The sequence below is a fragment of the Octodon degus genome, unplaced genomic scaffold (assembly GCF_000260255.1).
Source record: "Octodon degus isolate 3935 unplaced genomic scaffold, OctDeg1.0 scaffold00125, whole genome shotgun sequence".
NCBI lineage: Eukaryota > Metazoa > Chordata > Mammalia > Rodentia > Octodontidae > Octodon > Octodon degus.
Window position 1 is genome coordinate 7769938 of NW_004524701.1, and position 12367 is coordinate 7782304.

At 38.4% G+C, this 12367-nt stretch overlaps 1 non-coding gene and 1 pseudogene across 1 annotated transcript; both read right to left on the minus strand.

Annotated features, from left to right (window-relative positions):
• Positions 1 to 9781: 9781 nt before the first annotated feature.
• Positions 9782 to 10334, minus strand: LOC101581582 (annotated as a pseudogene).
• Positions 10335 to 10940: 606 nt separating this feature from the next.
• LOC111812459 lies at positions 10941 to 11047 on the minus strand. Its single transcript, XR_002817961.1, has one exon. It is a non-coding gene; the product is annotated as a U6 spliceosomal RNA (small nuclear RNA).
• Positions 11048 to 12367: the final 1320 nt, after the last annotated feature.

The following is a 12367-nucleotide window of genomic DNA, read 5'->3' on the forward strand; positions in this document are numbered from 1 at the left end:
GAACTAAAGTTTTAAAAGTACATCTTAGTCTAGGAGACACTGTGTAGGCTCATGAGAGTGGGGTCTGCTTGGCATCTTGTCTCTTTTATGCTGTGCACATCTTGTTGGAGCCTACAAGAGGTTCTGTATTTAGGGTCCTAGGCATTATTGGGCCTGTCCTGGCCAAATACCTGACAGATCCTGCTTGTTTTCCCAGCTGGCTTTGCCACACTCTATCTTCTATAGCAATCCTACCTCAATCCTTTAGGAAGTCAACATAAAATATTTTAATTAGTAATCATATAACATTAAACCAGGTTTTTGTTATACTTAATGCATTAAATATTGGACTTTCTGTTCTTTGATTGAAAAGTGAGTGAATGAAATGGCATGTCTTTCTAAAACACAATTAACTAATTCCCCCAGAATTGTTCCTTACTTGCCCTATAATTCTCTGGACCTGTGTCCACAGTGCACACTAAAGAAGACCAGGTTGCAGGGCTCTAAGAAGAACATAAAAAGAGGCAAATGTGATCAAACTAGTGTATTTAGAACACCATTGTTGCACTTTTAAAAACAATTAGCTGTACAATAACATTCTGTCTTTCATAAAATACAACAGAGAAGTCATTGATTTATAAAAATTCTAGCATTCCACCTTCATTTAGTGCTAGTATATCAACTTCCTCAGCTGTGAAATAGCTAGAGATGTGAAAATTGGGAAACCAGGCCTCCCCTTCACCTTCGGGCAGTTGCTGGGAGTTGGGGCAATGCTGGTTAGGGCACTGGAAGTTCTCCTTCCCATACTGAGCAGAGTGAGGTAACAAAAACAAGAAACCCTCATGGGATTTTTCTTGAGCCTCTGGATGAGCCAGGGGCTGCCCTTTGAGATGCTTGGAATCCTACTCATTCTCTGCACTCTCTCTGGTCCCATTAACTAACCCAGTTCTATCCAGTGAATTTTCTTTCCGATTTATTTAGTTTAAACACTTTTCTGTGGCTTAGACCAAAAAAATCCAAATCAATACTACGTGAACTTTCAAAATTTCACCTTTCAGAGAAAAATATTAACTTTCTGACTTCAAAACTAAGACATATGCATTGCACAATATTTAGAAAATATATCCAAGGACTCATTCATGACAGCATTCCAAAGAAAACTATTATCAATATTTGTTATGTTTTATCCATTAATAAGTTTTTTGTGTGCTTGATCTCATTGTGCACAAAAAAAACCCTTAAATTTATTATACTTTCTGTTTACCAAAACCCAAAAGTAACACAGAAATTTGCAGCAGACCAGATCCAACATTCATCTGAATTTACAGGCTAATATTCGGCCTAGAATCTATCTTCATTACCCCATACACCCTTGAGCATCTGCCTCTTCTACCACATGTTCATCTTTGTTTCATCCTTAGAAGGCAGAAGTGCCTACATGCTCCCTTAAAGTTCTACCTTCCTTTTATCTCCATATAATTGCAGAATTGTAATTATATCCACTGTCCAGACTTCATCCATCACCAAACCCAACTATTTTCCCAATTTAAGTATAATTCAGATCCTTCTGATAACTGCTTCTCATACCTGTAGGCATGCTAATCATTTCTAGCAGTATCCTCTGTCAACCTTCTAGTTTCTTTTACCTTCCAAAACTTTGCTTCTGTGATATGTCACTGTCCAATGAAAGAATAGTTAGTGAAACATTGAACTTAATGTTCTGTAATAGAAACAGATGTTGGCAGACATATCAGATACCTGTTTTATTATATGTAATCATTTGATTCAGATAGATAGATAGATAGATAGATAGATAGATAGATAGATAGATAGATATTTAGTACAGGGTCTATAGGGTCTCACTACAGAGATTGGAGTGGTAGTTTTCAGCTTTACAAGTATTGGGATTACAGGTGCGCACACCATGCCCAGTCTCATTTGCCATCTCAGTGTGTCCCAGGGGCAGGGCTGCCACGGCAAGCCAATTATCAAACCCCAGTTCCTGCATCTGCTTAAGAAGGCACTTTAGTTCACTGAGCTATCTGAATGGCCCTAGTAACAAATATTTACTTAATACATTTCCTATTAAATTATCTATGTCTATGGTTCCTGCCATAAGATAGTAATAAAGAAATAAACAGGTGAAAACATGAATCAGAATGGATTCAGTGCTGATTGCAACAAAATGAAGTACAAAATGCATATGGTTAATGCTCAGATTAGAAATGTGGGCAAAAAAGTCTCTTCCAATTCTATTCCCCTCCCCCCTTTCCCTAGTAATAAAATTTACTGAGTGCAATTACTAGGAACAAAAATTAATTAAATGAACTAAGATTGTCCTTATATCTGAATCATGTATTTGAATAAAGTCAAAACTAGTTCAATGTGTTATATTTTGCACTTAACCATTATGCTGCAGCTGGTGTGGAAAACAGTTCATTTTGGTTCTTAAAAATGTTAAACATGAAACAACCATATGATCTAGCCTATATCCTTACAAAATGAAAACAGGCACCCAAATGAATATGTATGCCTTAATATTCATAGCAGTACAGTAACCAAAAGGAATAAGCAACCCAAGCAGAAATCAATAGATAAATGAACAAAATATTGAGGATGCACACATACAATAAAATATTGCTTAGCCTTAAAAAGAATGAAATTCTGATAATTGTTATAAAATAGATAAACCTTGAAAACATTATGCTAAGTAATAATAAGACAACCACAGAGGAACATTCTGTTTCCATTTATTTGTTGCTTTGTTTTTGGTTTTGGTGCCGAGGACCTAACTCAGGGCTTCCAGCTTGCTAGGCAAGTATTCTACTGCTAAGCCAAATCCCTAGCCCCTCTATTTCCATTTATATAATTTGCTTAGCATACAGTATTTAAATTCTTAGATAAGTAGAAGTAACCAGAGGCTGAGGAAAGAGAAAAGGAGGAGTTATGTTTTGTATGTACAATTTCTGCTTACAATTAGACCTATGAATTTTGGTATACACATTTTAGGAACTCCAAAAAAATTATAAAAATAAGAAGTGATTACTTATAGAAAGATCTATTTTATTGAAGGAATTTTCCAAATGTTCTTTTAAACAGGAACTCTTCCCTAATAAATTTAATCATGGTTTTTTTAATTGATCATTAGGAATGCAAGAAAGGCTGATGAAAGCATATTATTTGGGAGGAAGTACCAGTAAGCTCCAAGCTGTAGCTCAGAAAGCTGCATGCCCAGTTCCATACAAGAGGCCAACCTAAATGTGCCCTTCTTCTCCTATGGGATATAGACACTGTGCAATCTCTATTCTCACCCAAGAATAGAGATTCTATCTCTAAACACAACACAATTTCCAGTTGATATATGGCAGTGAGAATGTAGCTACCTTCTACACACCTGACCTGTTTTCATTTCCATGCTCTAGCTCCTTTCAAATACACTGCAAATTCTTTGAGGGTAGAAATCAAGTTTTCTCTGTGATATGAGGCCTTGCAAGTATTTCACACATGTTGGGTGTATAATATTATCTATTGAATAAGTGAATTAATTAATAAATTACTAAAAATGGTCATGTTCTGTAAAAAGTGAATGAACCTGTTCAAAAGGAAGGAATTACTGAAATGAGAAGGACAGGAGAGGGAGTGGAGGAAAGAGATATGTCTTGGATGTAAGTAGGATGTTTTGGTTGATTGTACTGTGGATTTCTGCTGGCCTATGGAAAGTAGCAGTTAATGCTGAAGTTTTGTTTGTTTGTCTTTTGTCTTCTCTTTTCATTTTTCTCTCTTCTTAATTTCTTATAACCTTTTTCGCTTTTTTTCTTTCTTTTTGCAATTTGCATTTATATATCTGGTAATCTGAACAACTAATTGGAAGACAACATATGCAATACAACAAACACTGTTGAATTATATTATTTTATTTAGTGAAGTTCTGTATCATTTCTAACATTTCCTTTTATATTACTATTCTGTATTCTCTTCAAAAACTGGTCATGGAAATTCAACAATATTGGTTGCAAAGCAGCTCTGAAATTCTAATATATAGGAAGTCTACTATAGTAGTGAAAATTCAAATGACACACAATTTTAGAAAAATAGTCCTCAAAGCATAATATAAGAAAAATTTTGGGGCTGGTGAGATGGCTCAGTGGTCTAAAGCACCTACTTGGAACAAGCTTAGCAAAGCACAGGGACCACGGTTCAATCCCCCAGCACCACAGGCCCGCCAGCCCCCCTGGTGGGCTGAGCTGGCCACACACACACACACACACACACACACACACACACACACACATAAATTTTAAAAAAAGAAAAATTTGTTAAAGTTTATTTTATCTTCTTCCATAAAAGGACCATATTTTCTTTTTGCAATTGTAACTGTCTTATACCCAAATGCACCGTGTTCATTGAATTCACAATTAGTACTGTTGACAGAATGAATGACAAGGTGAAAAATAGCTTTTTTATTTTATGCAATGAAAAATGCATTTTTTATTTTTTACAGGCATGGAAAGCATATTAAACCATCTGCTGATTAAAAAATGCATGTTTTGACTTGCATATGAATCAAATTATCATACATAAACCCAACATCTTTGCATCACTAGATTCACAGCTATAGCCAATGTAATTTTTCATGTTTTTTCAAATTCATCAATTCCAGAGTGACATAATTAAATTATTGAGCATAAGAAACACAGTAACGATTTATAACTGAAAACGAACTTTTATTTTATTTCAAGTCAATGATCATTTATCCTCTCTAAAAAATTAAAAATGAATGAGATCATTGAAAATTTAAAATTTTATGTTCAAATTTGCCCTATAAATACTTAATATCACCCACAAAAACTAACAATTTGAGGTATTGGTCACCCTCCCTCTATGGTAAATTAACATCAATGAAAGTACTATACATTGCCTCCTAACACTGTTGCCTGATGTAACTGCAGGAATGAGTGTGCTTCAAGCTGCAGCTTCTGTGGCTTCATGTTCTTCCTGCACCTCTGCTCCAGATGCTCCAACACCATCTTCTCTCCATGACTGTGTGAGGGCAAAGAAGATTTTCCATGAACTAAAGAAATGTTCTGTGTGTTGTCCCAGTAATGGACCAGGCCAACATCTTGGGAGGAAGATACATCTAAACTGCAGACCTTAGATAACTACACCAGGTCTGAGCCATGACAGTTAAAAAGGAACACAACTTCTCTTCCTTCCAATAATTCCACAGTCCCTCAGTTTCCTGGAGCAACTCTCTGGGCCCAAGAGAACAGCCTGAGGGAAACCGTTAGTGCCCAGCCTCCCCTTGATCTGCTTCTGCACCTTGGTCCCTGTGTCTTTCCACCAGCACTGCCAGTGAGTCTAGGAAAGCAACAAGAGTCTTCCTAAAGCAGTGTTTTCCAACCTTAGCTGATTGTAAAGAATGCTTTGGGGCCAATGACATAATACAGATTCCTAGGACTTTTCTCTAGAGGTTCACATTGATGAATCTGTTTGGAATCCAGAAATCCAAATTTTAACAGGTGCCATGATGATGCTTTTCACCAGAAAATTTTGAAAAGACCTAGTTCAAACACTCTTCAAAGTGCTCCTTGGAGTCTCCAGGTGGAGAGAGCTGCCATATATATATATATATATATCCAAGCATGGGAGACTGGTGACTGATGAAGGGGAGAGTGCTTCATGCACTGGTAAGTCTGTGTACTGCAGAAGTGTGTTATTGAGATTGTGCTCACGTACCTTGGACCCCACCACTGGGACAATATGCATAGTCTGGATGAGCCCCTCCTCAGTATATAGGGCCAAGTGCCAGCTACAGTCTGAGATCCAAGAAGGTGAAAGAAGATGAAAAGCAATCAAAGATAGAAAGGTGGGTGAGGAGAGGAGTGAATGCTGAGTCTGGAAATGAATGTATGTGTATTTCAGTTCACACCTGCTTTGGCTCCTGATCAAAGTAAGGAGGATGATGCAGGTGAAAATGTAAACAGCTGGGTCAATTGAAATCTCTGTAAAATATGTGTTTTCAGATATTCAAGTCTGAATATAGTAGTTGAATTATTTATTTGGTGAACTTCTGGTTTTAATTTTAGCACTGCTGTGTGCGCGAAGCTGAGCTGCGATCTGAGAACTTCTGAGAACTTCCCTATGTTCAGAGGACAGAGCCAGGAATAGATTCCATCCAAGCAGGTTCTCTGCTGCCTTGCTTTAAATTAAGATGGAAATAGAGCATGGTTTTTCCATAGATGCAAAGACTTGGTCCTTTCTTACAATGTTAATGAAGAAAATCTGCAATGATGGCAGAAATGAAGGAAATGAATATACTTATAGTGTGCTGGAAGATAATTTAACACAACAACCTCTTTCTGGGGACTGAAGAAGTTTTGAATTAAATAGAAGCCTGCAGAATCACCTGGTATTAAAAAAAAAACTGCTCCAACCCCCCTTAAAAACAAAATAAGGGGCCAGGGAGATGGCTCAGTAGAATAAGCGCTTCCCTGGCAAGTGCAAGGCCCTGAGTTCAATCCCTGGTTCCACGAAAAAAATTTTTAAAAAAAGATAAACTCAGTCTTCAGTGAGTGAATATGTTCCTGCATATCAATAGGGAAATGGATTGACTTTTTACCATCCCATGTAAACTTGTAACTATGCAACCAAATAGTAGCAAATCAACTCAGGAAAGGCACATTGTACAATAGCATAAAAGAGAAGCAGTAAAATCTTCCAGATGCAGTTGCTGAATAAATTCTAAAAGACAAGGAATTCAAGGTTAACGCTTCCTGTCAGAAGTTTATCTTAGAGTCTTTAAAGGTTGTGGTTCCATTTATTGTGACAAATAATACCAAGGAGTTGAATTACAGCCAGGAGACAACTTTGGAAAACTGGAAAGTACAAGTGAGATGCTAAAAGCCTACTAATCAGCAAAGATGCTGAAAGTGTCCTCCTTTGACAGTCACAAAATCTATGAAAACGTTCTTTAACAACTCATGTTTTCAATGATAGTTCTTTAAGTCTCTATCTATCTATCTATCTATCTATCTATCTATCTATCTATCTAAAACATATCTAAACTTTTCCTTACTCATCTGCTGATAAAATGTCAACCACTGAAATTTCCCCTTTAAAAATAACAAGGTTTTTTGTTTTTTGTTTTTAATCTCTCTGCATTGGCCAGATAATGATTGTACAGGCCACTCAGCATTTCCTGAGAGGCTGAAACTGGAGCAGCACAGATAACTGAGATCCCAGTAGAGGACCCACAGAATTCAGGTCAGGCAGGAACTACAGATTCTTCCCACACTTAACCTTCCACAGAAACTGCTGTGTGTATTTGATTCCCTGCTCTCCTGTCTGCTGGAATGGAAAATGACATTTGGGGAGATAGTCTGGGAAAGAAGGAGGCACTACCATGCGAACTAAGGAAACTGTGTAAGTATTTAGGAGATTGAACTTAAAGAGTTATGGCACATTAGATCAATTACTTCTGTAATTGATCAAAAACCTTCTTTCCTTATTTGAAAGGAAGGAGGTTGACTAGAGATTTTGATATGTGGAAGAAGTCTCCAAAGTTTCTGTTCCTGGCAAGTGGAGAACTCAGAGTGTTCTGGGACATAGTTCTTTCAGAATGTTTGACTTTCAGCTGTTTACCCATTAGAGTTTCATTTTCTGAAAGGTGTCTCATACTAGAGAATGTTTGAAAACCCCTGGATTAAAATCTGTTTCTGGAACTGGAAAGTTCTTACACCCTCTGGTTCTTTAGCATTCAATAATAAGAGAAAAATGCCTACTAAAGCAATCAGAAGGTTCTCAATATACAGTATTAACTAGACAGCAATAAAATCTGTACAGTAAAGATGTGTTTGGGGGATGTAAAAGAGAAGCCCAAATGGCTCATCACTCCTCCAGGGTAATATGGGGTGTGTTACTGCTTTGCCTTTGTCCTGCAAACATCTATCCTTCCCACTGCTTCTCAACTGTGGGTGCCCAGCAGGATCCCTGCAGAGGTACTAAATGATTCAGGGTTCTTCTGGCCTCCACCTCTAGGGGTCTGGACTTAAGAAATTTGGGGGTGGATGGCTTTTAAAAAAACTCATGGTTGACTTTGATCTGCAAAGGTTGTCTAATCTGTGCATTAACTCTGTGACCTTTACTAGGATCATTCTTTTAAAAAATTAATGAGCTTGCATAAAGCAAATTACTCCAAATCTAACTCTCTAGAAATAATAACCCTCCCTCTAGGCCAACTCAGCCCATGTGCCATCTTTGCTTCCCAGGGTCACCCTATCCATAGTGGTACAACCCTCCCTGCACCCCCAACATCCTAGCTACACAAAACTAGTAAGCCTATCCTATATCTGCTTCCAAATCAGGTCCTCAATTTCTGTTCTTCCTGCCTTCCTGCATACCAGGTTCATTTTATTGCTTGGCAAATTGCTCACAACTCCCATCCTTCCATCCTTTCCCATTTCTTTATTCAGCCTCCTCTTGATTCTACAGCAGTATAAACATAAACCACCAATCAAGAGCACTGCTTTTCATTTGATAAGGTGCCTTAGCTTTCCAGTTCTGTGCTTTACTGTTCTCAGCCTAGTGCTCCTACCTCACCATTCAATGCTGTGGCCTCTGTAAGGGACCTCCAGAGCTCTCCAGAAGAATATAAATCTCAGTAATGTTGTTGTGCTTGTGACCCTCTCTTGTGGTTGTGGCCACATCTATCTTGTAGCATGCCTACTCTTCTGTCACATTTAGCCTCTTTCCTGAGGTGTTGCTTCCTCAGCAAGTTCTGTGTACACTGTGGCCCTAAGAGAACCAACAGGACTTTGGGACAAGAGAGCACTGTAGGCAAATTAGCAGCTCTTTTGCAAACCTAACAGCTCTTTGGAAAGATTCAGATCATATAAACACTTCCTGTCTGCTGGTACCCATAGGTAAAGTACCTGAAACAAGAAAACTCGCAACAAATTTTAGCTCCCAGGAATAAATGTCAGATGGAAGCTGGATGTTTGATGAAAACAGCTACTGTAGATATTCACCAGGCAGGCCTTCTCACTCATTAAGAAGGTTACAGAGTTATTTTAAGACTGTGAAGAAAAGAAGTTTGCCTATCATCTGTTTGCTTGGTCATAAAAGCACTGTAATAATGGTAACATGGGAGGTGGACAGGGACCAGGGGAAAGAGTAGCAGAGGAGACACCAAATTAGAATCCAACAGTACATTGGGAAGACCTTAATTGCTCACAACTTTCCAAACTAAATTACCAAGTTGCAGTGTATAAATTAATCCACATAGTTAGTTTATTTCATCTAGAAATAGATTTAATGTATGATTGTCTTCCATATATTCAAAGAAAAGAGTAAAATTTTATTGTGATATATATATGTGTGTGTATATATATATATATATATATATAATCTTTTTTGATCAAAAAGCTTGTATTTAAAAAAATTTTTTAAAGGCACATTAAATCAGTTCTCACAAAAGAAGGCAGGGATCAGGAGGAGGAACAAAAGATTATCCCACTTTCACCAACATACACTAGTGTCATTTTTCAAATTTACACAGATTCCATTTTTAGTCCCCCCTTTGCTCTTCTGAAAGGATTTCAAATTCACCATATTAAACAATGTTCTTGGGGTTAGGGCTAGGATTCAGCGCTAGCAACAGTGGAAGGATGTCCTGGAGTCCTTTTTTAGGGTCACTCTACTGCTCACCAACTCCTCCCTTACAAAATGAGGTGGTTTCATTTGGAGTCAGATTTCTGTCCATCCTGAGCTCTCTGGCTCTAGGAAGGGCTCTTCATACCAACAGTCATCGGAGCTGTGGGGGTGGCGTCCCTGCCACTAACCTGTGCCGGTTTTTATTCTTGCAGTTTTTATGGCTATGATGACTTCCTGAGGAAGTGGAAGAAGCAGCGTTCTGGGGCTTCACTCCCTGCACAGATCCATCCAGATCCTCAGGGTCCTCCTGGCTGGGCTCATTTTCCTGATTGTGGAAGTCTGGAGAAGTGTCCCTTTCTGTCCCACTTCCTGGCTCCCTCTTTCCAGTGAGCTGGTCCTGAACTCCTGCCAACGCACTTACAGCAGCTGCCGACGTGACTGAAGATTTACTGAAGGGCCACTGGGCTTCTTTAAGCTTCTGGTTCCGTTGATCATTTTTGCTGTTGGAGTTTTTTTTGGTTGGTCAGATAGTGATCCCAGCCACGAATAATATTGCCATACATCTAGCTTTCTTCAAAAGCATAGATCTGTCTCTTCAAGTTTGCCAGCGTTTCTGCCAGCTCCTGCTTCCGCCTCACGAGCTCTGCCAGCTCCAGCCGGGTGTCCGGGATCTGCGGCAGGGCCGCCTTGTTGTGCATTGCCATGTTGGGCTGGAGCAGCGGCCTATAATCTTTTTTTTTGTGCTAACTGAATTTTTTTTATTGCATTTCCTCTTTTGGAATTAGTAAAATATACATCAGTAAGCACTCTTCGGGGTCATTTTAGGCACTGTATGAATATTTTGTTCTATAATAATTTTTACAAATGATTTTATGATCATTTGATAATTCGCAACTGATTATATTATTGACAATTGAAAAATATTTTCTTTTGTGCTTTTATCATTCTTTTTTTTCCATAATTTTATTGAGAAACAAATAGCAAAGAAACAGTTTCAAACCTGGTGGGGCTTGGGAGATGGCTCTGTGGAAGAAGTGCTTCTCTGGCAAGCACAAGGGCCTGAGTTCAATCCCCAGTTCCGAAAAAAAAAAAAAAAGTCAAACCAATTTGGTAGGACAGTTTCAATAATTAACACATTGCATACATTCTTCCTAGTGGTTAATTTGCTGTATAAGATGCGGACTCGATATCCTATTTACAAACACCTTTAGAGAAAATCCCTCTATTCATTAAGAGAGTGTAACTATATATCTATCCTAACCATTTTGAATACACAGATACAAAATGGATATTCATCTGTATCCCCCTTTAAAAATATGGAACGCTTCACAAATTTGGGTGTCATTCTTGCGCCGGGGCCATGCTAATCTTCTCTGTATCATTCTAATTTTAGTATATGTGCTACAGAAGCGAGCACTATATAATCTTGAGAAAATGAAAAAAATATTGTGTTCCTGGCTATCAAAACATTTTAATGATTGTTTAGACATTTTCAATTTAATTTAGACTTAAGATATCAGCAAGTACTTATTCATTTATTTATTTTTAAACAGAAAAAATAGTAAAAAGAAAAAAATTAGAAAAAACACAGAGGGCTGGCCAGATAGCTCAGCAGACTAAAGTGCCTGTTTAGGCAGAGTACAAGGACTGGGGGTTTGATGCCTGGCACCCCAAGCCTGCCAGGGTGTGCTGAAATGGCCATTGAAACTGGGAGTGGTGGTGTGTGCCTATAATCCCAATGTTTGGGAGGCTGAAAACAAGAGGATCACTACAAGATTGCTCCATGTAGTGAGACCCTGTAGACTCTGTACTAAATAAATTTTAAAAAAGAAACAATACAGAATTTCACTAGACAAAATAATAGGAATTCAACAATGGTTATTATGTTGCATATTGATGTCTTTAAAGTAGTTGTTCAGATTGTCAGATATAAACATAAAAATTGGTCCAAAACCCAAAAGCTACAACGCTTGTTGCATAGGTGCTGCTTTACCTTTGTCTTAACCATCCAGCAGAAAAGTATAAAAACGTAAAGCCCGCAGGCCTGGAGAGCGAATGAGATGACCCTGGGCCGTGGGATCCTGAACAGACCCGGAGCGCAGGCCGGAGAGTGAGTGAGATGACCCCGGGCTGCGGATCCTCATTCGACCCAGAGTGCGGGCCCACCACAGAACCCTTCAGCAGAACTCCCTGAAAAGAGGATAGAGGCAAGACCTACCCAGCTGATTCAGGAGCAGAACATCTTGCCAGAGTGACACAAAGGGTTCAACTCTAACACCTGCAGCAGAAAAAAGTGGAGCACAACAGCCAGATCCAAACAACTCCCACTGGAGGTATATGAACTTCGTAGATCCAGACCTGGTGCTAAGGTAATAACTCTATCTAAGCTCTACATCAAAGGTCAGAAGATAGTGGTATACAAAATGACAAAGAGAAGGAACAAAATGCAGTCTCAGGCCCCGAGTCCACCCAGTACAAATGCAGAAGACAGTAGCACTTGAGGAAACTGGAAATCACTCACCAGATATCTTGGAAATAATAGCGTTGACAGTGAAGAATCAACTGCAGAAAGGTATAGAAGAAATCAGATCAGAAGTAATTTCAGAACTAAAAAATGTAGTGGTAACTATAATTAAAGAAATACTAAGTGCTTCTAAAGAATACACTGATTAAAAAATAGAGGAGAATATAAAAATGATGGAACCCCTGAATAAACAATTTAGGAAAGAAATAGAAT